Source organism: Artibeus jamaicensis, unplaced genomic scaffold, assembly GCF_021234435.1.
Source record: "Artibeus jamaicensis isolate MK-2021 breed Jamaican fruit bat unplaced genomic scaffold, CSHL_Jam_final contig_548, whole genome shotgun sequence".
In the NCBI taxonomy this organism is placed as follows: Eukaryota; Metazoa; Chordata; class Mammalia; order Chiroptera; family Phyllostomidae; genus Artibeus; species Artibeus jamaicensis.
In genome coordinates, this window is record NW_026521883.1 from 9,910,430 (window position 1) to 9,936,606 (window position 26,177).

Here is a 26,177-nt window from a genome sequence, read left to right on the forward strand (position 1 = left end):
GCCATTTCAAACTTCATAACTACTACCTACTTTCAGCCCTTATGACGGAATTCTCAGTGAAGCAGAAGTAGCTCCTCTGTCACTGCAGACAGCATGGCTAAATCCTTTTCCATCTTTCTGCCCGCCCTTATTTTAACTGCTGACTTGGAGCTTGCTTCCTATGTGACCCTATATCTGGCCCCCCCTACAATGAACTACTTTTTCGAGTTCCCTCATATCTTTTACCTTTTGGCTGCTGTCTTTAGTCAGGGCAAGAGTCTCCTGTGACACACAGACATCCGGGTTAGGCCACCACCTCTGGCTATATCACAATCACTATGTGGTCTGAAAATCATGTAGACTTGGGGTGGTGGTCACAGAGCTATCAATTAGCTACTAACTTTAAAAAGTCTGTTAACTGCCATATCATCTCCACCCCTGACCATGGGCTATAGGGAATATTTTTGGGGACCCCCACCCTGCTCTGCACCCTGTTACAGAAGGACTTGATTAATAAATGGGAAAACCATACTTATATAATCCCTATATATACTTTTATTGTAAAAGATAGTCTTTTTCCCCTCATTTTTATATCACCAGGACTCAGCTGTGTCTGATTCAGCTGTTTCTCCCCTCTTCTTTTCAAACTGTCATTTTGAAAATTTCTTAAACCTATAGGAAAAAGTTGAAGAATACTGTATTTGGCTATGTATAATGGGCCCCGTGTGTATTGTGTACCCATGTTTTGTGTGTGTTATTATACATGGGATTATTATACCCATTATTATTCCCATGGTATGTAATCATTATACTCATATAGGATGTGCATCCTTATTTTCCCTAAAAAATTTGGGCAAAAAAGTGCATGTTATACATGGCAAAATATGGTAGTACAATAACTACCCATATACTTTTTACCTAGTTTCACAAATTGTAACATTTATATTTTGTCACAGTTTTTTTCCTTTTTTCTAAACACACACACACAATTTTGCCTGAAGTGAGGGTAAGTTTTCATCACCAAGATACTCCACCCCCTCTAGTTCTTCCATTGTGCATCTCCTAAAACTAACTATATTCCCCAACATAACCACAATACATTAATCCATGCTTCAGGAAAATAACATGAATTTATTATCATTTAATATGCACTATCTATATTTAAATTTTTCTAGTTTTCTCCCACATATCTTTTATAACTTGTTTTTTTTTTTTTATGGTTCAGGATCTAATTACATTCATGTACTGCTTTTGGTTTTTATATCTCTTTAATCTATAACAATCCTCTGGCTTTTTAAATGACATTAATATTAAATGTTAATGTCATTAATGTCATTAAGTGACATTAATGACAATAAAGGACATTATTGAAGAATCTAGGGCATTGTCTTAAAATAAGGTCCTACAATCTGAATTTGCTGATATATTTCTTAAGATTATATATTTAGGCTAAACATTTATTGCATGAACACTATATAAATGGGGTGTACTTTTTGCATCACTTTAGGGGGCATTTAATGCTATTTTATAGGTGATGCCAATTTTGATCACTTGTTTATGATGGTGACTACTACATCTGGTAGTAGTCACCATCATTTACTTCACTATAAATGCACTCTTGCCCCTTTATAACTAAAAACTAATACCACCTCTAGATAGAGGCGGTATTTTGAGATTGCATGAAAATCCTTTCTCTCATAACTCTTTCCCAATAGTTTAAGCATCTATGGAAAGATCATTCTTGCCTGGATAAATCTTTTCTTTTTTTAACAAAAATATATTATTAAGCAATATACCCACATAGTACAAAGAGGGTTACAGCAAAACATGTATCTCTCTCTTTTATTTCCTAACTCCACTTTCCTAGTTTTTCTTAGAGTTAACTGTTACCATTTGTGTGTGTGTGTGTGTGTGTGTGTATCTTTCAGAGATTCTAAACCCTTTCAGTCATGGTTTCATATACATTTTCTATTTTTATTTCTTTTTGCACAAATGGTGGCATACTGCAGACTGTTCTACATCTTATTTTTTATTGTAAAAATAGGTAACATTTGACATTTTTTTAAATTGATTATGCTGTTACAGTTGTTCTATTCCCCCCCTTCATTCCCCTCCACCCTACCCCCCCATCCCCACCATTACCCCCCTTTAGTTTATGACCATGTGTCTCAAGTCCTTTAGATTCTATATTTCCCATGCTATTCTTGCCCCCCCATCTATTTTCTATCTGCTGTCTATGCTACTTATTTGCTGTACCTTCTCCCCCCATCTCCTCCTCCCACTCCCCTGTTGCTAACCCTCCATGTGATCTTCATTTCTATGTTTCCACTCCTGATCTAGCTGTCCTTTTAGTTTGCTTTCGTTTTAGGTGTGGTTGTTAATAACTGTGAGTTTGTTGTCCTTTCACTGTTCATGTTTCTTTAACTTCTTTTTCTTAGATAAGTCCCTTTAACATTTCATATAATAAGGGCTTGGTGATGATGAACTCCTTGAATTTGATCTTATCTGAGAAGCACCTTATCTGTCCTTCCATTCTAAATGAAAGTTTTGCTGGATAGAGCAATCTTGGTTGTAGGTCTTTGGATTTCATGACTTGGAATACCTCTTTCCAGCCCCTTCTTGCCTGTAAGGTCTCTTTTGAGAAATCCGCTGACAGTCTGATGGGGACTCCTTTGTAGGGGACTGTCCCCTTATCTCTTGCTGCTTCTAGAATTCTCTCCTTCATTTTAATTTTGGCTAATGTAATTATGATGTGCCTTGGTGTGTTCCTTCTTGGGTCCAACTTCCTTGGTACTCTCTGAGCTTCCTGGATTTCCTTGAAGTCTATTTCCTTTGCCAGATTGGGGAAATTTTCCTTTGTTATTTGTTCAAATAAGTTTTCCACTGGTGGCTGTGCCTTTCCCCTTTCTGGTACCCCTATAATTCGGATATTGGAGCGTTTAAAGATGTCCTGGAGGTTCCTAAGACTCTCCTCATTTCTTTGAATTCTTGCTTCCTGACTCTTTTCTGTTTGGCCATTATTTGCTTTCTTCTGGTCCACTCCATTGATTTGAGTCCCAGTTTCCTTTTCATCGCTATTGGTTTCCTGTGCAATTCCATTCATTTCAATTAGTTTCGCCTTCATATGTTTCTCTAATTTGTGGCTATAATCAACCAGTTCTGTGAGGATCCTGATGACCAGTGTTTTAAACTGTGCGTCTGAGAGTTTTGTTATTTCTTCATCACTTAGGTCTATGGGCTCAGGGATTTTGAGAACTTGCGACATTTTTGGTCTGTTCTGGCCCTTTAAGTGTGAGAAACGGTGTCTTAGACTCCCAGGTTGCTGGGTTGTGACGCTGTATGTGGGGGCGTGGTCAGAGCGGGGAAATGGCGGCTCCCTCTACTGCCGCTTGCTGGGGGGACGCTGGGCCCCGGTCCAACCGCCCACTCCCTCGCCTGTCCGCTCGCGCACAAACAGGCGACCACAGTCAACACGCAGCACCGCTTCCCCGCTGTCTCCCCCGCGGTCGCTCGCCTGGTGGCTCGCTCCGTTGCTCACTAGGTCCAACCCTGCGCCTGGATTCCGCGTCTGGATTCCGCGCCTGAGCCCGTCTGACCGAGTCCTCCTGTGCAACCCCGCTCCACCAGCCACTGGTTTTGCCCCTTACCGGTCAGGCTGAAGAATTTGTTGTTAACGGACTTCCGAAAAGTTCAATTTTCCGTGTTCTGGCTGTGATTTCTGTTGCTAATATTTAGTTGTCTCTAAACTTGGTTGTGTGAGAAGGCACGGCACATCCACCTATACCTCCATCTTGGCGGAAGTCTGACATTTAAAGCAGTTGTAAAATGTACAGTTCAGTGCCATTAAATGTGTTTACAATGTTGTGACATCACTACTCTCTATATGCAAAACTTTTTTCCATCATTCCCAACAAAAACTCTGTACCCGTTAAACAATAATTTCCTTCATTATTCTGTCCTAAAGCCCCTTTAATATCCATTCTATGTTCTTTATCTAGGAATTTGCTTATCCTTGGTGTCTCATAAAGGGAAAATCATATATTTATCCTTCTGAGTCTGGCTTATTTTACTAAACAAAATATAACAAGGACCATTTGTGTTGTACCATATATCGAAATCTCATTTCTTTTTATGGCTGAGTACTACTCTGTTATATGTGTATACCACATTTTGTTTATTTCTTTATGGACACCTGAGTTGTTTCTGCCTTTGTGCTGTTGTGAATAATTCTGTTCTGAATATTGGTGTACATATATCTGTTCAAGTCCCTGCTTCCAGTTCTTTTGGATATACTGAAGAGTGGATTGCTTAGTCTTCATCTTAGTGTATTTATAACTTAATATACCATGGTTATTCCAAATCAGCATGTCCCAGATAATTACAGATATTTCTCATTCGTTTTAATGATTGCCTTGAAGCCTGGTGTGTATGCGTTATTTATTTAACCAATTTCTTATAGGTAGATTTTAGATTCCCATTTTTGTTTTTTACTTTATTTATTTATTTATTTATTGCTCTTCAAAACAAGGCTGCAATGAATAAGATATTTTTTAGTTTAAGCAGTACCTTTTTTAAAAGTATTTTTTATTGATTATGCTATTACAGTTTTCCCAATTTTCCCCTCTTTGTCCACCCCCCCATCCTGCCCGTTCAGCCCTCCAGCATTTACTCCTGCCTTAGTTCATGTCCATGGATTGTAAGTATAAGTTCTTTGAGTCCTCTGTTTCCTATATCATTTTAATCTTTTCCCATTTATTTTATGCCTATTGATTATGCTTCCTCCTCCCTGTACCTTCCCCCCCCATTCTCCCCTTCCCCCTCCCCACTGAACTCCCTCTGTGTGATATCCATTTCTCTGATTCTGTCCTGTTCCGGTTGTTTGCTTAGTTTTTATTTTCATTGTTTTTCTTTTAGGTTCATTTGTTAATAGTTGTGAAGTTGTTGTCCTTTTATTGTTCATATTTTTTATTTTTTCTTAGCTAAGTCCCTTTAACGTTTTGTGTAATAACGGTTTGGTGATGAAGAACTCCTTTAACTTGATGTTATCTGGGAAGCATTTTATCTGCCCTTCCATTCTAAATGAGAGCTTTACTGGATAGAGTAATCTTGGATGTAGGTCCTTGTGTTTTATGACTTTGAATACTTCTTTTCAACCCCTCTTGCCTGCAAGGTTTCTTTTGAGAAATGAACTGATAGTCTTATGGGCACTCCTTTGTAGGTAACTGTCTCCTTTTCTCTTGCTGCTTTTAGGATTTTCTCTTTATCTTTAATTTTGGGTAACTTAATGATGATGTGCCTTGGTGTGTTCCTCTTTGGGTACAACTTCTTGGGGACTCCCTGGGCTTCCTGGAAGTCTGTTTCCTTCGCCAAATGGGAAAGTTTTACTTCATTATTTGTTCAGATCAGTTTTCAATTTCTTGCTGTTCTTCTCCTTCTGGCACCCCTATAATTCAGATACTGGAATGTTTCAGGTTTTCCCAGAGAATCCTCAGCCTCTCTTCATTTTTTTGAATTCTTGTTTCTTTTTTTGATCCAGTTGGATGTTTGTTTCTTCCTTTTGTTCCAAATCTTTGCTTTGAATCCTGGTTTCCTTCTTGTCACTGTTGGTTCCCTGAATATTTTGCTTTATTTCATTTTGGGTATCTTTCATTTGTTCTTTCTGTTTTTGACCAAGTTTAATCAGTTCTTTCCCTCCTTCCCCCAACTCTTAAAAAAATAAATAAATAAACTGTGTTTTGTGTGCTCACACCTGTAAACCTACTTTTGCCCCATCCTGTATAGTTAGTTATAGAAGACGTTTTAAAAAATGTGCAAATGGGACGGACCTTAGTTCATTAGTGAATATGCTAGGGTACACATCCCTTTGATTTACTTTTAAGCCAGTTAGTATTTGGTACTTTTGATATCATCAGATAGTTTAAATTTTATCTTTTTCTTCCTCAAAATCATAATCACATATTTGTATCTTGAGATTGTGTGAGGAGCTGGCCTTAGTACCTGCTTCCAACATTTTTGCTATTTCCCCATTATTTATTTTAGGAAGCCTCATAGGAATGATTTTTTGAGATGTAAATTGGACATATTGGGAATTCAGTAAGGATAAATTTACCAAAAACATTATGATTGCCATGACATAGGCTTTAGATGCTAACGAATTAAAGATTCTAAAGAAGGGAGAGGAGATTTTTCTCTACAATGTATGATGTGTACCACTGGCTTCTTCATGCCTCTAGAAAAATCTGCTTTTGTTGAGGTCTATTGTCTGGTTCATGGTCACTGGTCAGCCACAAATTAAAGTATTCTGCATGTGCTGACATTTCTATTTGCATTTGTGCACTAATTGCATCTATTTGTGTGACAGGTTTTTGAACTTGACTACTTGATAACTTGCTTTTACTCTTTTTGTTCCCAAAGATTCTTTCGTTATAAAGCGCATCCATCGATATTCTAAAACCCTGAGGTTGGTAGCAGCCAGTTCTTTGGAATCATATTGAAAACAATAATTCAAAACATAATAAATTTACTTATAGCTAGTTATCAACTTTTTTGTACTAAAACATTGTAGTGATATAATGAGTTAAAATAACTCCTATGTTTGTCAACAAGAGTTAGTATATTTCTAAGATTACACTAATTTTCATGATGGAATATGAAAGAACTTAAAATAGTTAAAACTGCTTCCTTTTGGGGATTACATGGTTAACAGAGACCATACAATGCAATTCCTAACATTTATTTTTACAGTTTCAAAGTACTTCTGTGTAAGAGATGTGGAAATTTCAATATGAGAAAGATAATTGTGGGTTAAGCTTATTAGAAGTTTTAATTGGGGTCGAAAGGGAAGGTGATAGATCTGAATTAGTACATGAAAGAAATATCAGACTTGTTAGGTAGAGAGGAAGGGGTGGGCATTCTGGGGGGGGCAATAGCATGAGTAAGAGTAGGAGTGAACACATCTCAACTGAATGCTGGTACGTATTGTAGGGTGCCTGCCTGACAATAGAGGAAGGGGCATGGGTGGTTAAGATGTGATAGGTTGGAGGAAACAGTTGGTCGTGAGCCATGCAAAGCAGAGTAAGGAATTCTAATTCTAGGAAACTATATCACTTAGGGTCCTGGCAGGAAATAAATAGATTAGTTATAGAGATTTGGGTAGGATTAAGGAAAGGAACAAGGGATTGAAGTTTCCAAGGCTTAGAAATATTGGGGAGCCATCGAAACTTTTAAGCCAAAGGGGGCAAGAACAGGAACCCTGAAGCCTGATGAGAGCTGGAGCAGTGGAAGCCAAACAATGGATAGGACCTGTAGCTGTAGAAGAAAGGGGTCTGAGGTGGAGAGAAAGCCAGGGACATAAGGACCCCAATAACTTTCTCTTCTGACCTCTGATTTCTTGCTAGTGCCTCTCATTGACCTGACCCAACTGAAGGCCAGGGAAGCTTTGGCAGTGTAGTCCTAGAGGTCAGCTTTAAACGGCACCAAGCAGAATATGGACGAGTAGAGATTTAGTTTGGAGACAGGAGTTAAATAGAGAATGTCTAGCACAGAACCCATTTAAAATTATTGTAAATTTGTAAACAGAGGAATGTTGCTTTTTTTGGTTGGAATTTAATCTTTATTTACAGGATATTGCAGAAATAGGAAGCATATTGAAAAGAGAAGCTTCATAACAGGATGTACAGTTTGGAACTGTTATAGTTTTGTTGTAAAAAGTGCTATAATAGCCAACCACATTTAGAAAGAGTTCTTAGTAGAGGAATACCAAATGTAGTACATAGCAAACAACTTTTTATGCCTCAGTTGTGCAGTCTAAAAGTTAAAAGTCCCAGGGGTGCCATCCAGAATTTGGAACATACAGCCATCAGAGGTAGTGGGCACAACATTCTGATCTTCCTCTTCCTCTATAGAGAAATACTCTCAATCAAGTTCAATGAAGATTTGTATACAGACTCATTTTTATGGTTTTGTAGAGCTTCAGTTTTGTCCAAACCTCCACATTCTTTAATCATTGTACTAACTTTCTTGGTTTCACCTAGTTTCTCAACAGCTTGAAGGATATTTGAAATGGCACCCAGAATAACCAGAATGATTTTGGTATCTTTTTCAGTTAAGCGGTTCATCAGTGGTTCTGTTAAGTCACAATGAACAAGTTATGCAATCTGTTCAGCTGTTCCACCTCTTGTATAGTTGGTTTCAGCCCATACAGCTTCCCTGTGTCTTACAGCCTGCCTTAGAGGAAACAACAATGATGACCAGGACTAATCCAGGATTCACAGCTTGCTGTATTTTGTCCTGGTGGCCAGCAGTGATGTTTGACATTGTCCTTGTAGCTTCCTTCTGAATCTTAGTTTAAGAGTTTATCAGCAGGCAGAGAAAGATAGCAAGTCTATTACAACCTGCATCTATCACAACCCGATTCTGTTCATCTGTCCTAGTGACAATATTTCCTATGATTCTTAGTGCAGGAGTTATAATTGGCACTTTAGTAGTTCCTAAGAGCTTCACAAATTGGGCCACAACTTCTATTTTCACAACCATTTTAATCCATTCATTTGGACCATCAGTAAGGTAGGAAATGGCCCAGCAGATATCTGCTAACACTTCTGGATCATCATGATATCATGATATAGGAAACAAACTAAAGTAGGAAGAATCTGCTCAATTTAGTGGGGGTTCAGGATTCTTGTTGTGACAAAGGTTTGAAAGTGCTTAGGTAAGATTACATAAGTAACCACATGATAACAATGTTATCAGGAACTGCGAGAAGAGCCAACATGGGTCAGCTGCACCATACTTTATAACCAAGTCTTAGAAAAATGAACCATCACCTGCTATGGTGATGTGTAGCTTGTTCACTGATGTGAGAATGGGGAGATGCCAATGGAGAAATAAATGCTGGGATAGCATTCTCCATCAACTATATATAGCCTTGATCTGTTCCCATGTCCTGGAAGCAATGTTAGTGAGGGCCCAAGCAGATTCGAACTGAATGGCACTACAGTTAGTTCTGCTAAAGGACACAAATTTTGGAATCAGATCAGCCCAGATTATGTTGTCTATGGGTGGCTGTTTTTCCCTAGAAAGTAGTTTCTTTGCAGCCTAAGTAGCTTGAAGCTGGCTTTTCAAATTGTTGCTATTTATGTCTTTGACAATGTCCTCAACAGAGCAATTTACAGAGCCCTATGGGTTGTGGTTTTCCTGCAGTGGAGAAGTAGCACCATTGGGAAAAAGAGCTTACATTTCTTCTTTTCAGCATCTGATCATCCTTCTTAGCTTTCCTCAGCTTCACATTAAACTTCTTTCAGCAGTGTCTCATTTCTGTACTGTCTCTCCCCTTGTTCTTGAATCCGTTAAGGTGTGCAGCTAGTGAATTTAGCATTCTCATTGGTGTACTTGGTTATGAGACAAAGGTGAGATAGCTACACAGCCCCCTCAGGCTTTCATAGGGGGTGGTGCAGGACAGACAGGCTGTGGTTCAGTTGCTCTGAAAACATCCAACCCAGATTAGCCTGCAGACTGTGTGGCCAGCAGAGGAATGTTATACTGAAAATGTTCTTGCGGGAAGATTGGTTTAGTGGATTTTGAGGGTCCTAAAAAATTATTACATCAGGCAAAGTTCTAATTTATAACAAAAAAGGCAGAATGAAATCTGTTAATCAGATTTATTCTCATTGCCCAAGGAGGACCTTTACAGCCTCTCAATTTTTAACCATCTCATGTGGATGTGGGACCTGCCCATTCCTATGTGGCTTCTTCTTTGTATCTTTATAGAACTTACATTTAGCTAGATTTCAGGTGGTTCTCAATGATAGTTCTGTAGTTGTGATTTTAATGTGGTAATGAGAGGATGTGAGTACCACATTTACCTAATCTACCTTAATGTGCTTTTTAAAGAACAAAAGTTTTAAATTTTGATAAAGTTCACTAAATCATATTTTCGAGACCTGTTTAAAAAATCATTGCCTAATCCAGGGTTTCTAAGATTTCTTTCTCATGTTTTCTTCTAGAGATTTTCTTCCTTGTGTTTTCTTCTAGAGATCTTATATTTGGGTCTATGAACCAATTAGAGTTGATTTTTGTATTGGTATGCAATTAGGGTCAAAGTTCATTGTTTTCTACAAGCATATCTAGTTATTGTAGCACCCTTTGTTGAAGATTATCCTTTCCCCAGTAAACTGCCTTAGCACCTTCAGTTAAAAATCAATTGACCATAAAAATGTGGGCTTGTTTCTCGAGTTTTAGTTCTGTTCTCTTGATTCCAATGTACACGTCTTGATTATTATAGCTTTATATAGTAAGCCTTAAAATCAAATAATGGCATTTCTCCAGCTTTGTTCTATCAATATTATTTTCTTATTCTTAGTTCTTTGCATTTGTGCCACAAGAACTTGTTCTTCTATCCTAAAGTCTCTGATCAGAACTGGGAAAAGTGTTTTGTTGTTGTTAATGCATTTGGGATCATTTAATGTTATCTCGAGATAGTGGCTAGGAGGAACAGTTTTTATAGCAACAGGACACTAAGAATGAGTGAATTGGCAATTGATACATTGAAACCTTCTGAGGTTTTTCATTTAAAAAAATTTAGAGTGATATAGAACAGTGAAACCACCATGATAGTGATAAGAAATAGCATGGTTTAGTGGTTAAGACGTCAGACGTCAGACTGCTCTGGTTTGAATCCTTACTCTACTAATAACTGGCAGTGTGACTTTGGGCTAAACTATTTAGTCTCTCTGTGTCTTTGTTTCCTTCTCTGGCAAATAGAGAATAATAAGAATAACTATTTCCTAGAGTTGTACTGAGGTTAAGTGAGATATAACACATGTAAAGTTTTAGTACTAGTGCCTGCCTCATAGAATGTACTTAAAGAATGTTAACTGCTGTTAGTTACTCTTTTTACTTAGAGAATGTTAGAAAGCTTCAGAATTTGATAAATTTGCTTGTAGGAGGTATTAAGTCTACACCTGTGCTCAAATCCTTCATCTTCCTTCATTTATTTGTTTGGAAAGGTAGTGGCAATGCTTTTTGGCTTATTTTCCAGTCCCACTTTTCAATGGAGAACTTGGTACTTTTATATATGCAACTAAATTTGGATTTGTGCATTTGACCATGAATGGAAAAAAGAACAATTGACCTATAGTTGTATTAACCATACTGTAAATACAAAACAACAGCAGTATTTTTTTCAATGCCATTATTCAGCTGGTTCATCAGGATTTTGAATTGGTGGTTCTTGGAACAAGCAAAAGCCCATTAGTATGATTCAGTTTTGTGTATAGTTCTTTACATGCTGAATAAGCATGTCTGCTTCTTAGTTTTCTTTGACTAGTTCTAATTATTGGTGTAGCAAAACAATTTGCCAGCAAACCCAGCAAGTCTTTTCTTTTTCTAAGTGTACCTTCCCTGTACCTCCCCTTCCTCTAGCATTCTCTGCCCTTCCTTAGTTCATGCCTATGGATCATGCATACAGGCTCTTTGGCTTCTCCATTTCCTATACTGTTCTTAACCTCCCCCTGTCTATTTTGTACCTACCAGTCATGCTTATTCACTGTATCTTTTCCCCCATTCTCCCTGTTCCCCCTCTCTACTGGTAACTTTCCATGTGATCTCCATTTCTGTGATTCTGTTCCTGTTCTAGTTTGCTGCTTTATTTTTTTTTAGGTTCAGTTGTTGATAGTTGTGAGTTGTCATTTTACTATTAATAGTTTTTTATCTTTTTCTTAGGTAAATCCCTTTAACATTTCATATAATAAGGGCTTGGTGATTTTGAACTCCTTTAGCTTTACCTTATCTGGGAAGCACTTTATCTGCCCTTCCATTCTAAATGATAGTTTTGCTGGAGAGAGTAATCTTGGATGTAGGTCCTTGCCTTTCATGACATGGAATACTTCTTTCCAACTCCTTCTTGCCTGTAAGGTTTCTTTTGAGAAATCAGCTAATGGTCTTACAGGAACTCCTTTGTAGGTAACTGTCTCCTTTTCTCTTGCTGCTTTTAAGATTCTCTCCCTATCTTTAATCTTGGATAATGTAATTATGATGTGTCTTGGTGTATTTCTCCTTGGATCCAATTTCTTTGGGACTCTGAGCTTCCTGGACTTGCATGTCTACTTCCTTCACCAGATTGGGAAAGTTTTCTTTATTGTTTTTTCAAATAAGTTTTCACTTTGTTGCTCTTTCTGTTCTCCTTCTGGCACCGATATGATTCAGATGTTGGAATGTTTAAAGTTGTCCTGGAGGTTCCTAAGCCTCTCCTCATTTTTTTGAATTCTTGTTTCTTCATTCTGTTCTTTTTGAATGTTTATTTCTTCCTTCTCCAAATTGTTGATTTGAGTCCCAGTTTCCTTCCCTTCACTGCTGGTTCCCTATATATTTTTCTTTATTTCACTTTGCATAGCTTTCACTTCTTCCTCTATTTTGTAACCATACTCAGTCATACCTGTGAGCATCCTGATTACCAGTGTTTTGAACTCTGCATCTGATAGGTTGGCTATGTCTTTGTTGCTTAGTTCTTTTTCTGAACTTATGGTCTGTTCTTTCATTTGGGCCATATTTCTTTGTCTCAGTGCACCTGTTACATTGTAAGGGGCTGAGCCTTAAGTATTTGCCAGGATGGGGCAACTCACTGGGCTGCATGGTGGAGCTATACGTGGGGGAGAGGTCTGAGAGGGAACAATGCTGCTTGCTTGGCTCTTGCCCCTCTTTCAGTTACTACCCTCACTTTCCACAGTGGGTTGTGCCCTTTCAGGTACTGATTCCCATGTGGGTAGGCTCGTATATGTCTATACGTCCTAGGATCCTGTGGGCCCCTCCAACAGACTCTCCTGTGAGACTGGGAGTTTCTCCTGCCACTGCAACCCCCATAAGTTTTTACAGCCAGTGGTTTTTGAGTCTAAGTTTCCTGTGCTTGGACCCCGGGTTGCCTGGTCTGTCTCACTCCTCAGTTGTTCCTCCCAGTTTATCTGCACATGAACATGGGATATCCTGGTCTGCCAGCCGTTGCCTGGCCCACCCTGTTTGCTTGTCACACATCCTCGCTGCCCTGGCTGCCCATCTAGGCCCCTCCTGCCAGTCTGGATGAATGTCTCTTCTTTAACTCTGTGGTTGTTGGACTTCCATACAGTTAGATTTTCTGGCAGTTCTGGCTATTTTTGTTTTGTTTTTAAATTGGTTGTTATCCTTATTTTGGTTGTACAAGGAAGGGAAGCATAGCTATCTATACCTCAATCTTGGATGGAAGGTCTGACATCTTTTTTTTATGAATCTGTGAAGCCATAAATTCAGAACTTCATAAAGTTACTATGGGTATGGCAGAGGTGGTAGTGAATGACAAATTTTTTTTAATCCTCACATGAGGACATGCTTATTGATTTTATTTTTTTAGAGAAAGGGGAAGAGAGAGGGCTGAGAAAGGGAGAAAGGTCGATATGAGAGAGAAACATCAGGTGGTTGCCTGTTGCATGTGCCCCAAGTGCAGTGAACCTGCAAACCAGGCATGTGCTGTGACTGTGGATCAAACCTGTAACCTTTTGGCTTACGGGATGATGCTCTAGCTAGTTGAGCCACACCAGCCAGGGCCAAATTCAGTTTTAAACATGTCAAAATTAACATTCCTTTGTGATATATCAGTGTGTATATCATGTTAGCAGTGGATATTCAGGTGTAGAAATTTGGACCAGACTCTTTAGCATATAAGAGGTTGGTGAAAACCTTGGGAGTAGCTGGTATTATTCCAAAAATATATGTACAGTGAGAGGAGGAAATAGAAATGGACTGAAGATGGAATCCATGGGGTTTCTCTTCTGTGGTACCACCATACTTGGAATCGCTTTTTTTAAAAAATTTCATTTTAATTGTTATTCAGGTACCGTTTTCTTTTACTCCCATCCCAGCCCACCCACCTATCCCTCCCCACCTCACTCCCATTTCCACCTCCCCCCCTCACCCCCCCCAGTTTTTGTCCATGTGTTCTTTATATTTGTTCCTGTAAACTCTACCCCTTTCCCCCTGAAATTTCCTCTCATCTCCCCTCTGGTCACTGTCAGCCTGTTCTCAATTTCAGTGTCTTTGGTTATATTTTGCTTGTTTTGTTGTTTAGGTTACTGTTAAAGGTGAGATCATATGGTATTTGTCTTTCACTGCCTGGCTTATTTCGCTTAATATAATGCTTTCCAGTTCCATCCATGCTGTTGTAAAGGGTAGGAGCTCCTTCTTTCTTTCTGCTGCATAGAATTCCATTGTGTAAATGTACTGTAGTTTTTTGACCCATTCATTTACTGATGGGCATCTATGTTGCTTCCAGCACTTGGCTATTGTAAATTGTGCTGCTATGAACACTGGGGTGCATAAGTTCTTTTGGATTAGTGTTTCAGATTCTTAGGATATAATCCTAGCAGAGGAATTGCTGGGTCAAAAGGCAGATCCATTTTTAGTTTTCTGAGAAAATTCCATATTGTTTTCTGTAGTGGTTGTACCAGTCTGCAATCCCACCAGCAGTGAACTAGGGTCCCCTTTTCTCTACAACCTCTCCAACACTTGTTGTTTGTTGCTTTGTTTATGATGGTTCTTCTGACTGGTGTGAAGTGGTGTCTCATTGTGGTTTTAATTTGCATCTCTCTGATAGCTACTGACATTGTGCATTTTTTTCATGTGTCTCTGGATCTTCTGTATGTCCTTCTTGGAGAAGTGTCTGTTCAAGTCCTTTGTCCATTTTTTAATTGGGTTGCTTGTCTTCTTAGAGTGGAGTCGTGTAAGTTCTTTGTATATTTTGGAGATTAAACCCTTGTCTGAGGTATCATTGGCAAATATATTTTCCCATACGGTTGGTTCTGTTTTTATTTTAATACTGTTTTCTTTAGCCGTGCAGAAGCTTTTTATTTTGATGAAATCCCATTTGTTTATTTTTTCCTTTATGTCTCTTGCTGTAGGAGACATATCAGTAAAATGTTGCTGTGTGAAATATCTGAGATTTTCCTGCCTATGTTCTCCGCTAGGACTTTAATGGTGTCATAGCTTATATTTAAGTCTTTTTATCCACCTTGAATTTATTTTGGTGTATGGTGTAAGTTGATGCTTGAGTTTCATTTTTTTTGCATGTAGCTGCCCAGTTCTTTCAACACCATTTTCTGAAGAGGCTATTTTTACTCCATTTTATGTTGTTGCCCCCTTTGTTGAATATTAATTGACCGTAGAGACTTGGGTTTATTTCTGGGCTGTCTGTTCTGTTCCATTGTTCCATTTGCCTATTTTTATGCCAATACCAGGCTGTTTTGATTACAGTGGACTTGGAATACAGCTTGGTATCAGGTACTGTGATCCCTCCTACTTTGTTCTTCTATCTCAAAATTGCAGCTGCTATATGGGGCTGTTTATTGTTCCATATAAATTTTTGAAGTGTTTGTTCTATGTCTGTAAAATATGTCATTGGTACTTCAGTAGGTATTGCATTGAATCTGTAAATTGCTTTGGGTAGTATGGACATTTTGATGATATTAATTCTTCCAATCCATGAACAAGGTATATGTTTCCATTTGTTTGTGTCTTCCTTGATTTCTTTCTTCAGTGTTGTATAGTTTTTCTGTATACAGGTCTTTTACCTCCTTGGTTAGGTTTATTCCTAGATATTTTATTTTTCTTTTTGCTATATCGAATGGGATTTTTTCTTGATTTCTGCTTCTGCTGTTTCATTGTTGGTATACAAAAATACCTTTGATTTCTGGATACTGACTTTGTATCCCACTGTTTTGCCAAATTCATTTATTAGGTCAAGCAGTTTTTTGGCCAAGTCTATAGGATTTTCCATGTACACTATCATGTCATCTGCAAACAATGAACAGATGTTTCCTCTTTTCTGATTTGGATGCCTTCTCTTCTCTTCTCTTCTCTTCTCTTCTCTTCTCTTCTCTTCTCTTCTCTTCTCTTCTCTTCTCTTCTCTTCTCTTCTCTTTTCTGATCACTGTGGCTAAAACTTCCAATACTATATTGAATAGAAGTGGTGAAAATGGACAACGTTGTGTTGTTCCTGATCTTAATGGAAAAGCTTTTAGTTTTTGCCCATTGAGTATGATGTTGGCTGTAGGTCTCTCATATATGGCCTTTATTATATTGAGGAATGCTCCCTCTATTCCCAATTTTCTTAAGTGTTTTTATCATAAATGGGTGTTGTATCTTATCAAATGCTTTTTCTGGATCTATTGATAAGATCATGTGATTTTTGTCTTTGCTTTTGTTTATGTGATGTATTATATTTACTGATTTGCCAGTATTGAACTATCCTTGCATCCCTGGGATGAATCCCACTTGGTCATGGTATATGATCTTTTTAATGTATTGTTGGATGCGGTTTGCCAATATTTTGTTAAGGATTTTAGTTCGTCAGTGATATTGTCCTGAAGTTTTCTTTCTTTGTTGTGTCTTTATCTGATTTGGGGATTAGGATGATGCTGGTTTCATAAAAAGAGTTTGGGAGTCTTCCATCATTTTGGATTTTTTGGAATAGTCTGTGAAGGATAGGGGTTAGCTCTTCCTTAAATGCTTTATAGAATACTCCTGCGAAACCATCTGGTACAGGGCTTTTGTGTGTTGGGAGTTTTTGGATATCTGCTGTTATTGGTATGTTCAGGGTTTCTGCTTCTTCTTCATTGAATTTTGGAGGATTATATTTTTCTAGAAATTTGTCTATTTCACCTAGGTTTTAAAATTTCTTGGCATACAGTTCTTCATAGCAATTTCTTACAGTCTTTTGTATTTGGGTCTTCTCTCTCTCTCTCTCTCTCTTTTTTTTTTTTTTTTTTTGATGAGCCTGCTTAAAGGCTTGTTGATTTTGTTTATCTTTTCAGAGAAGCAGCTCCTGGATTCATGGATCCTTACAATTGTGCTTTTAGTCTCTATGTCATTTAATTCGGCTCTGATCTTGGTTATTTCCTTTATACTACTTGTTCTGGGCTGTTTTTGTTGTTGTTCCTCGAGTTCTTGTAGATGTAGGGTTAGGTTGTTTGTTTGAAATGTTTCTATCTTTTTTAGGTAAACCTGTGTTGCTATGAACTTCCCTCTCAGAACTGCCTTCTCTGTGTCCCTGAGTTTTGGGTTTTTGTGAGTTTTTTTTCCATTTGTTTCCAGTAACTGATTTCTTCCCCAATTTCATTCTTGACCCATTCATTGTTTAATAGTGTGCTATTCAATCTCCATGATTTTGAGTGTTTTGCTTTTTTTTCCTTGGGTTTGGTTTTTAGTTTTAGTCCCTTGTGATCCAAGAAAATGCTTGGTATGATTTCAGTTTTCCTGAATTTGTTGAGGCGTGCTTTGTGTCCTATCATGTGGTCTACTTTTGAAAATGTTCCGTGTGCATTGAAAAGAATGTGTATTTAGCTGCTTTGGGATGGAGGGCTCTATATATTATCAGTTAAGTCCATTTCATCTAGGGCATTATTCAATGCCACAATATCTTTTTTGTTATTTTGTTTAGAAGATCTGTCCATTTTTGACAGTGGGATGTTAAAATCCCCTACTATAATTGTGTTGCTGTGCGTATCTTTCTTGAAGTCCTCTAAGATTTTCTTTATATATTTGGGTGTTCCTATGTTGGGTGCATATATATTTACAATGTTTATGTCCTCTTGGTGGATTCTTCCCTTGAGTATTATGAAGTGACCTTCTGGGTTTCTCTTTATGGTCCTTTTTTTTGAAGTCTATTTTGTCTAATATGAGTATTGCTACCCTGGCTTTTTTTTTCCTGTTCGTTTGCTTGGAAAGTTTGTTTCCAGCCCTTCACTTTCAGTCTGTGTAGATCTTTTGTCCTGAGGTGGGTCTCTTGTAGGCAGTGTATGTGTGGATCATGCTTTCTTATCCATTCAGCCATTTTATGTCTTTTGATTAGAGCATTTAATCCATTTATATTTAAGGTTATTATTGATAGGTTCTTATTCATTGCCACTTTTGTACCTGTGTTTCCCCCTCCCCCCTTCCTTCCTTTCCTTAAAGCAGGCCCTTTAGTATCTCTTGCAGAGCTAGTTTGGTGGAGGTGTATTCTTTTAGACTTCTTTTGTCTGGGAAGCACCTTATTTGGCCTTCTATCTTGATTGAAAGCCTTGCTGGGTAAAGTAGCGTAGGTTGTAGGCCTCACAACCTAGTAATGGTTTGCATTACTTGAAATATTTCTTGCCATTCTCTTCTGGCTTGGAGCTTTTCCATCGAGAAGTCTGCTGCTAACCTCATCGGGGCTCCCTTGAATGTTACTTTCTGTTTCTCCCTTGTTGCCTTGAAGATTCTCTGTCTTGAAATTTTGCCATTTTAATTATGATGTGTCTTGAGGTGGTCCTCTTTGGGTTCCTCTTGATTGGAACTCTCTGTGTTTCCTGGATTTGTGTGACTTTTTCTCTCATCAGATTAGGGAAGTTTTCCCTCATTAGTTTTTCAAATAGGTTTTCTATCCCTTGCTCTTCTTCTTCTCCTTCTGGTATCCCTATTATACAGATATTATTATGTTTCATATTGTCTTGCATTTCTCTTAATCCCTCTTCATACTTTCTTAACCTCTTTTCTTTTTCTTGCTCTTTCTGGGTGTTTTTTTTCTACTTTGTGCTCCAGCTCACCAATCCAAACTTCTACTTGATCGAACCTGCCTTTGATTCCTTATGCTGTGTTCTGCAGATCAGATATTGTGTTCTTCATTTCCTCTTGCCCTTTGTTTGTAGTTTCTGTTTCCTTGTTCGTGTTGATATAATTTGTATTGAGTTCATTGTAGTTTCCCTGTAGTTTCTGGTAATTTGTTGTGAGCTCATTGAGCTTCCTGATAACCATTGCTTTGAACTCAATATCTGATAGTTGAGTTGCCTCTATTTCATTTAGCATTCTTTCTGAGGCTTTCTCCTTTCACTTCATTTGGGGATTATTTCTTTGTCTTCCCATTGTTTGTGAGACTCTTCTTGTTAGCTTCAGCCTCTTAAATTGATCTGTTCTGGCTCCCTGGGTTTATGATGTGAACTTCTATGGTAGAACACCTGTGAGATTCAGTGGCGCTGTCTTCTTCGGGTATCCTGGTGTTCATAGCGTCTACATTTTCTTGTGTGCATGATCAGTTGGAGGGTAAGGCAAAATGGTTTAAGACAGCAAGAGAGTATTCTATGATATTTACAGTAGCAGCTGGTAGAGAAGAGATAGAAGATCCTTTGGATATGTATAGTGTTAACCGTGATATTCCACTCAATTAGCCACTTTTTAGAAAGGATGGAAAGAAGGTAAATCTTGTTGGGGAGGGAAGGATTGCGAGTTGGATCTAGAAAGCAGTGAGGTTGTGGGAGGTCACATCTGAGGTAAGGTGAGAGTAAAGGATGGTAAATAGGTGTAGTGTGTGAGAGAATAGAGTTAACCACTACTGTAATAGAGTTCAGGAAACCGGGAAGTGGGAGGGGTGTTTGTAGTATTTACAATTGTATGGAATAGCTATTATTTATAATAATATTAGAGCAACAATCATATGACAGAATCTATGACATCTAGATAATAAGAATAGGGAGTATAGGCCCTTGAGTAGTGTACTGATGGAACACAAGTGAAGTGAAGGACAGTAAGTTAGCAATATACTATGAATGAGATAACAGGAGAAACCTGTCAAACGATAGAATATAACCAGCCAACTAAAGAAGAGGAATACAAAAATACTATTAAAATACAAGATGTAAGAATAATGAAAAATAATATTACAAATATGTAGTAATTTGCAGGTTCTCTGTAATATCAAAGTGAAATTTTTCTCACTGTCTCAGCTGTTGGGATCCAACTCTTTGGGTCCAACTGGTCTTTTCACAGTTCTGTTTTTTTTTTGTCTCACTTGTGGGTATTTAAAAAGAAAAAGGGGGAAAAAAGCAGAAGAAGCAAGGAAGAAGAGATAAAATTGGAAAGAAAGGAAGAAGGAATAAAACTAGAAAGAAGGAAAGAGAAGCAAAAGGAATTGAGAGATATAAAAATAATAATTAAAAATAAAAAGTTACTTAAAAAAAAAAAGAGAAACAAAAAAACCTCTTGCTGGTTTTAAACTGGCCAAACCAATTTTTCTGGTCTTGGTGGCTGCAGCAGGCTGAGGGGCAATTGGTATTTTCTCCCTTCCTGTTCAGCATTCAGTCAGCCTCACATGTACTTCCCCAGGGCTAGCTGCTCATTCTCCCCAGACCTAGCCTGGCACTTGTATGCAGGTCCTTGGGTGTGGGATCCAGGTGTCTGCTCACCCCAGGCCTATGGTTGTGGGCTCTGGGCCTCCTGCGGTGTGCACACTCACCCCGGATTTACGGGTGTTGCCTCTGTGTCTTCCACAAAGCACACTCTTCTAGGGCGGTGTGAGGCCAGGCCACCTGTGGGTGCTTACAGCCCCTGTGTGTTTGCCACCTAGTCCTTATTCCCTTCTCTGCAACTTCGGGCAACCAGGTCTCTCCTGGTGCTGCTCAAACCTTTGGAATCGCTTATTTTTAAGTGCTTTCATTATACCAGTCCAGAGTAAGATAAGATCTAAATTTAAATTAGATTTTATGCAAATAATGAAGCACATAAATCCATATTTCTCAGCTCAATTCAGCAAATATTTATTGAGGTCTCTCTAGGTGGTTTACCTTTGCAGAGCACTGGCATTATAAGCAAAATGGAAACTGTCTTTGCCCTTATGGACCCTTATAGACTACTGTGAGAGGACATTAAACAAATAATCATGCAAATAGTACATAATTGTAAACTGTGCAAAATCCCGTGACAGTAAAGTACTAGGTGCTAAGTGAGCATTTTAAAAGAGGGACCTGGGCTCATATTGATGTTGTCAAATACAGTGTCCCTGGGGAAGTGACACTTAATTCAACTAATAAATATTGAGTATATAATATGTTCCTGGTACTGAGCTGTTTAAATTGAGAACTTGTTTAAACTGGGCTGGAGACATGGCTGGTGTGGCTTAGTGGATTGAGCACTGACCTGCAAACCAAAAGGTTGCTGGTTCAGTTCCCAGTCAGGGCACATGCCTAGCTAGGTTGGGGTCCAGATCCCCAGTTGGGGGGCATGCGAGAGGCAGCTGATGTTTCTCTCACACATCAATGTTTCTCTCCGTCACTTTCTCCCTTCCTTTCTCTCTAAAATAAAATCTTTAAAAATATAACTAGACCAGACATTAATAGGGTGAAAGAAGGTAGGATGGAGAAGGCAGGCTTTAAGTAGAGGTAACCACCTGTGCCCAGATCTTGCAATAGAAAGGAGCATGGTTCCCTCTAGTAATTGAACATTTTAGGTATAGCTGTAGAAGGGAGAGAGGTCAGTTCTTGGCCTTAACTGACACATTAGACTAGATGGACTTAATGGTTATTTTTAGGACCTTTCACCCCCCAAACAGCAGAATCTACATTCTTTTTAAGTGAACTCAGAACATTTTCTAGAGTAGACCACATGTTAGGCCACAAAACAAGTCTCAATGAATTTAAGAAGATTGAAATCATATCAAGCATCTTCTGCAGTGACAATGACCTAAAACTAGAAATTAATTACAGGAAGAATACTGAAAAATAAAATAAATGTGGAGGCTAAATAGCGTGTTGCTAAACAATGAATGGGTTAATGATGAGATCAAGGAAGAAATCAAAAGATAACCTTGACACAAATGAAAATGAAAGCCCATTGATGCAAAATTTATTGGACCCAACCAAAGCATTCCGAAAAGAGAAACTTATAGCAATACAAGCCTACCTCAGAAAAGGAAAAATCTCAGACAATCTAACCTTATACCTAAGGGAACTAGAAAAAGAACAAAGCCCAAAGTGAGTCGGAGAAAGGAAATAAGAAAGACCTGAGCAGAAACAAACAAAATAGTCCAAAAAAAAAAGGGGGGGGGGCTAACAGAAAAGATCAGTGAAACCAAGAGCTGATTCTTTGAAAAGGTAAACAAAACCAACAAAATTTTAGACAGACTTAGAAATTAAAGTGGAGAAATGACAATTGACACCATAGAAATAAATAAAAGAGGTTATAAGGAATTACTGTGAACAGTTATATGCCAAAATGTTGGACAATTTGGCAGACATGGATGAATTACTAGAAACATCCAGTCTTTCAAGGCAGAATCAGGAAGAAACAGAACATCTGAACAGACTGATAACTAGTAATGAAATCAAATCAGTAATAAACAGAATTCCCAACAAACAAGAGCCCTGGACCAGATGGCTTCACAGGTGAATTTTATCAAATGTTCAAAGAATAATTAATACCTAACCTTCTCAAACTATTCCAAAAACATTCAAGAGGAGGGAATGTTCCTAAACTCATTTTACAAGACCAGAATAACTCTGATACCAAAACCAGGCACTACAATAAAAGAAAATAATAGGCCAATATCTCTGATCAACATAGATGCAAAAATCCTCAGCAAAGTAGTAGCAAACCACGTTCAGCAATACATTAAAATCATACACCATGATAAGTGGGATTTATTTTCAGGATGCAAGACTGGTTCAATATCCTTAAATCGATGAACATGATATACCACATGAGTAAAACAAAGGATAAAATTACATGATCCCATTGATGAAGAAAGAATTTCACAAAATGCAACATTCATTTGTGATAAAAAAGAAACTACTCAAAGTGGGGCTAGAAGGAACGTACCTCAACAAAATGAAGGCCATGTGTGAAAAGCCTATAGCTAAAAGCTTTTCTTTAACATCAGGAACAAGACAAGAATTTCTGCTTTCAGAACTTTTATTCAACATAGTATTGGAAGTCTTAGCCACAGCAGATAAGTAAGAAAAAGAAATAAAAGGCATCCAGATTGGAAAGGAAGAAGTAAAATTGGCATTATTTGCAGTTGATATGAACCTGAAAGAATCCACAGAAAAACTCTTAGAACTAATAAAAGAATTCAGTAAAGTAGTAGGATACAAAATCAATATTCAGAAATTGCCTTCATTTTTATACACTAATAGTGAACTCTCGGAAAGAGAAACCAGAGAACAATCCCATTTGCAGTTGTATCAGTAAGAATAAAATACCTAGAAGTAAATTTAAGTAAGGTGATAAAAAGACCTGTACTCTGAAACTGTAAGACATTGAAGAAATGAAAGATGGTACAAATAAATGGAAGAATATTCCATGCTCATGGATAGGAAGAATTAACATCAGTGAAATGTTTCATTACCCCAAACTATCAATAGATTCACTGCAATCTGTATTAAAATACCAATCACAATTTTCACATAGCTAGAACTAATAGTCCTAGAGTGTATATGGAATCACAAAAGACCCTGAATAGCCAAAGTAATCTTGAGAAAGAATAATAAAGTTGGAGTTATTGGGTTGGTCAAAACTGGTGAATTTTTATGTCGTCATTTTAATATTGAAGATGGAACAAATACACAACATTTTTGGCATATTATGCTTTATTATTTCAAGAAAGGTAAAAATGTAACTAACAAAAAAATATTTGTGCAGTGTATGGAGTAAGTGCTGTGACTGATTGAATGTGTCAAAAGTGGTCTGTGAGTCTTGTGCTGGAGATTTCTTACTGGATGATGTACCACAGTCCAGTAGACCAATTGAAATTGATAGCAATCAAATCAAGACATTGAGAGCAATCAACATTATACCATGTGGGAGATAGCTAACATACTCAGAATATTGATGAAAATGAAAAATGTGTCTTTTATGAAAAACCCTAAGTGGACTTTTTGGCCAACCCAGTAATAACTATGTTATGCATTTTTATGATAATTTAAAGTATCTGAAATGTAGTGGGTGCTCAGTAAAAGTTTGTGAATTTTACATTTTAATTTAATTTTAAATATTAAAATATTTTGGAAACTACTAAATTTAGCCACTTCGGTATCTTTTAAATTTATTTTTAAATTTTTAAAAAAGATTTTATTTATTTATTTTTAAACAGAGGGGAATGGAAGGAAAAAGAGAGGGAGAGAAACATCAACGTGTGGTTGCCTTTCACCTGGCCCATACTGGGGACCTAGTCTGCAACCCAAGCATGTGCCCTCACTGGGAAGTGAACTGGCGACTTTTCGCTTTGCAAGATGACACCCATCTGATTCACACCAGTCAGGGCTGAACTCCTTTTCTTTGAATTCCCAATTGGATGAACCTGTAATGGCATCCTGTAATTTTATTTTTTGGTTCATCAGTCATACTTGGTGTATATTTATTTATATCTTTGTTGTATATTTGATTGCCCATATTGATTCTGTTTTCTTTTGGTAATGTAAATTGATTTGGGGGAAGCACTTTCTTCCATATTCTTTAAAAAATAATTTATTGAATAAAAACTTACATAATATACAATTCACCATTTTAAAGTAAATAATTCAGTTGTATTTAGTACATTCACAATACTTTGCTATCACCATCTCAATCTAGTTCCATTAAGTGGTTTTTCTTTATTCTCCCTCCCATCAACCCCTGGCAACTATTAACTTTCTTTTTGTCTCTGTATTTGCCAATTCTGATCACTTCATATAAATAGAGCCTTTATTGTAGCCTTTTGTGTCTGGCTTCTCTTACTTAGCATAATATTTACAAGGCTCAATCTTGTAGCATATTTGAATTGATAAAATCTTAATCTTAGAGTTGGACAGGATCTTTCTTATAGGGCATCAAGGCCAACCACCCCTCCACAGTAGAGGATATACTTTTCTGTGGCATATCTGCCATATGATCATTGGAAATATAAATATTTTTATAATATAGTATTCTTTGAAATAAAGCCACTTATGAGAGAAAGAGTGAGAGAGAAACACTGATTGATTGCCTCCCACACTCCCCTCAGCTGGGGACCGAACTCATCACCTAGGTTATGTGCTCTGACTTGCGATCAAACCTACATCATTTTGTTGTGCTGGGATCATGCTCCAACCAACTGAACCACCCAGCCAGGTTGCAACAACCACTATTTTGATTGAAGTCTTTATGAGCATGTATTTTTTGGGGGGTAAATTCCTAGGAGAGGAATTTGGGGTACATTTTTAATCTTGTAAGGAACTAACAGACAGCTTTCTAAAGTGATTGTTTCTTTTTACACTCCCACAAAAATTTATGAGAGTTCTGGTTGCTCTATATTCTTGCTCACATTTGGTGTTGTCAGTCTTACTTGTTTTAGCCATACTTGTGGGTGTGTAACAGCATGTCTTTGTGTTTATAATTTGCATCTTTTTGATGAATAATGATGTTAATTACTTTTCTTATGTTTACTGACCATTCATATATCTTCTGTGAAATTTTGTTAACATCTTTTGCCCATTTTAAAATTAGGTTGTCTTTTTACTATTGAATTGTAGGAGATCTTTACGTATCTTGGATGCCAGTGCTTTGTGGGATATATGTTTTGTGAATATTTTATTCCAGAGGACTTAGTATTTTAAGTACTTTTTAAAAATAAATATTGAGCATTGGCTAATTACTGGACTACAGCAATAAACAAATTATACAAAAGCATTCTTTTTGTTTTGTAGTTATTGTAGTTCCTCAGTGTACAGTCACAGAGACCAGTAAGAATGCTCCTTCAGTGATCCAAGAGATGATGGCTTGGACCAGGGTTTTAGCAATGGTGGGGATGTGAATGATTTGGATTCTTGATATTTTTTTGAAAGTAGGCTGACTAATTAAACTTGGAGTATAAGAGAAGGAGGGATCAATGATTACTCCCAAGTTTTTTTGCTGAAGGAACTAGAAGAGTAGAGTTACCACTAATTATTTTAAAAATTGTTTGTTGATTTGAGAGAGAAATATTGATCTGTTGTTCCACCTATTTGCACATTCATTGGTTGACCCATGTGTATGTCCTGTTTGGAGATCAAAACAGCAACCCAGGCACATCAGGATAATGCTCCAACCAAGTAACCTACCTAGCCAGGACTGAGTTGCCATTTATTCAAATGAGGAAGTTTATAGAACAGTTTTGGGAGGAGGGGTGGTACTGTTAGATTAGGAATTCAGATTTGAATATGTTGAATTTGAGATGCCTATTAGATAGCTACATGGAGACGTCAGGTGGGCAATTGTATATGTGAATTTAGACTTCAGAGAAGAGGTCTGGGTTGAAGATACAAATTTGGGAGTAATCAGCCTGTAGAACTCAGTATTATACTGACCGTAGGACCAGAACTAATTTTTAAAATAAGATTTTTATTATGGCATAGTTTTAGATTTACAGAAAAGTTGCAAAGATAGTAAAGAATTCCCAT

At 37.6% G+C, this 26,177-nt stretch overlaps 1 protein-coding gene and 1 pseudogene across 11 annotated transcripts in view; one reads left to right on the top strand and one right to left on the bottom strand.

The window, feature by feature from the left end:
- Nucleotides 1-26,177, top strand: part of HERC1 (HECT and RLD domain containing E3 ubiquitin protein ligase family member 1) — a 191,398-nt gene that overhangs the window by 20,972 nt on the left and 144,249 nt on the right. The gene's annotated exons all lie outside the window — the stretch shown is intronic.
- Nucleotides 7,786-9,355, bottom strand: LOC119056958 (importin subunit alpha-1-like; annotated as a pseudogene).